This window comes from Corvus brachyrhynchos, unplaced genomic scaffold (genome assembly GCF_000691975.1).
Source record: "Corvus brachyrhynchos isolate BGI_N302 unplaced genomic scaffold, ASM69197v1 scaffold266, whole genome shotgun sequence".
NCBI classification, from domain to species: Eukaryota; Metazoa; Chordata; class Aves; order Passeriformes; family Corvidae; genus Corvus; species Corvus brachyrhynchos.
In genome coordinates, this window is record NW_008238633.1 from 2,443,017 (window position 1) to 2,445,967 (window position 2,951).

Genomic DNA, 2,951 nt, shown 5'->3' on the forward strand with positions numbered 1-2,951 from the left:
CTGTAAACACAGGAGTGAGAAGTGGCAATACTTGGATCAGCTTCTTAAGAATACCAAGCTCTGTGGAGGGATGAATATTTTGTTTCACTTTCCCCCATTTATGCTGTAATCTTTCTTTTTTAATTATTTTTTCATTTTTTTTTAACTTCACAGGAAGGAGAGAGGAAATCAGGCAGATATAGTTTGCAGAAAAAATTGTGTATGGGTATATCCCTCCCTCCCACCTCATTTTTATTGGGTTTATTTTAAACACCCTGAGCAGGGCGAGAAGCTGGGAAAGAAGAGTGAGGGGGGAGTAAAAAGAGCCTTTAGGATGTAAAGGCTGGTGCTTTCCTCCCTGAGCAGTGAAACTGGGTAACTGTGGTGCTTTGGCAGAGTCACAAACAGCGGCTGGCAGCTGCTGCAGCTCTGAGCTGATCCTTGGAGGTTGTTGGGAGTGAGGACTTGGTGTTGCCGCTCCCTCGCCGTGTCTGTCTGTGGGTGTTTGCTGCTGCTGTGCAACATCTCACGGGCTCCTCTTCCTGGGACTGGAGTGAATCCATCCTGGAGGGAAAGGGATTGAGAGGTGGATGTCCTTTAGTGCAGCCCCTTTTTGCTGCTCCCTGCTGGGCCCAGCGGAGCTGCCAGAGGAGGCTGTGCCCGTGGAGGGGTGTTGGCAGCAGGAGCTGCTGCCCTGTGCCATGGGATCACCCTGCCTTTGGGTTCCAGCCCCCGAGAACCAGCCAGCAGCGGGGGCTGAGCAATTCTAATAGTTAATTGTAGTGTTATTGTGGCCTGAGCAGAACAAAACAGAAATAATCAGGCTTAAAACAAACAAAAAACCCCCAAAAGCAACACAGTGTTATTTTAGAATAAAAGCACATGTAGCTGAACTAATACTCCTGACGAGCAAGGACATGGATTTCTCCCGGGGCATCCTGCAGTCCTGTAGGGAAGAAGTGACCTTATTTGCATTTTTCTTGTTGAATTGCTGTTGGGATTTCTGCAGCACAGCAAGAGCAAATTCCTCCAGGAGAGCATGGAAATATCAGAGCGCTAACGCAATATCCTCCAAGTAGCTTCCTGCTCCTCAGCCCCTGCTGCCCCCCTGCCCTCCCAGCCCCCCCAGCCTGCACTGACAGCCCTCAGCCTCTTCCTTACAGTACCTAAAGCCCATGAACACAGTTCTCATTTCCCTCCATATTCCCAGAGTTTCTCCTTCCCCCTTTCCAGAACAATCTGGGCTCTCCCCTCCCCGCCGTGCCCTCGCCGTGCGCACCCGAGCGCTGCTCCTGAAGGTCAGCACTTGGCAGTTGAAGTCTATGGTTCCAGACGCCTCTCTCAGGAGCGTTTTCCATTCTAATCAGGTCCTTTAAATTGCTCAGGCTCTTCCCCAGCATGAAGTCCTGCTCCAATTTTGCAGGCAGATAATTAAATCCCGAGCCCAGGAGCGGCATTGCAGCTGCGCCGCGGCTTCTTCTCCGCATCTTCTCCGCATCTTCCCACCCTGCCAGGGCAGCTGAGACAGGAGCAGGGATCTTTTGGAGCAATGGATCATCTGCCTGTGGAGTATCCATGCTGGGATGGCTCCAAAACCAGGGAGGTGCTGCAGCTCACACCCCAAAGCATCAGCAGAAGTGCAGCCGAGGAACGGTCATCCCAAAATCCATTTTTTCCTTCTCCCGGGGCTCACTCTGCCATCTTCCCACAGGAGAATTAAAGCAGCAGGATGCCAGGAAGGACTATTAACTGTCACCTCTTAAGCTCCCTGTATAATGTATGCACATACTAATTACATCGTAGGAATAGCACGGATTAATTATACACATCACAAGTGTGTAATATTTAAAGGATATTTTTACATAAATGACACATTTGGAGCTTGCAAATAGCACAGATTGGCTTTGTCCAATGAAAGACGGCAAAATTCTGAATTTAATGTATAATATAACCTTTATTCTTTTTCCTCTAAACTCTTGGAAACTTACATAACAATCGTGCTTTAATTATGACACCGTTTATAGACATTTAAAATGCATCTTAATTTATAAATATTTTACATTTGGTCCATAGAACAGGTTGCAATTTACTAAATAATACTGTACTCTTTTAAACAGGCTCTGTATATATTTTTGAATATGTATATATTACATATATATTTTTATATAGAGATAGATTTGCTCGGTGTTGGATAGTTTCCTTATTGCAAAAAGCATATATGATCATACAATAATCTTTCTTTTTCAGGGCAAGTACTACAAAAAAGATACAGCTATTCACAGTTTACACACAGTAGTTCTACAACACTAGTTTGTGCTATGTGATAACGTTTGTACAGCTTTTTGCTAAAGAGCAGGTCTGTCAAACATCTGTCATAATTGTTTACAATCAAACATTAAATACTGCATTTTCCTTAGAACAACATGGGACTCGGTTACATTAAACAATAAAGAGAAAGTTGGAGTTTTTATCCTTAGTCTAATGAAATCCACAAGTATGATGTATCATGTGTGATGCCTGTGTAGGATGTAGGGGTTCCTCTAAATCCCAAAGACTTACAGGACGTTTGCATCTCAGCTATGGCCGTTTAGGATGGAGCTTAGATCTCGTAGTATTTTACAGTTGACCTAGGTATGAAACAGTTTAGAACCTACCCAACATACTCTGAGAGTTTAGGATGTAGTTTGAAATACATGTGTATTATATATATATATTATTTCTACATAATGTGCTTGACATTCTGAGAATAATACCTTATTGCAAGAACATGTTTGTCACCTTCAGACGAGAACAACGAAAAACCCAACATTCACAGGTAACATGTTTTTTTTTTTTTCACGTAGTAGTTCTACATAAATTGTGCTATCTAACATTGTACGGTGCACAAAAAGTTGGCTGAAAAGCATGTTTTCATTGCACAGTTCTGTCACAGTCATTTACAATCAAACATCACCCTCCCAAAAAGCCACCCT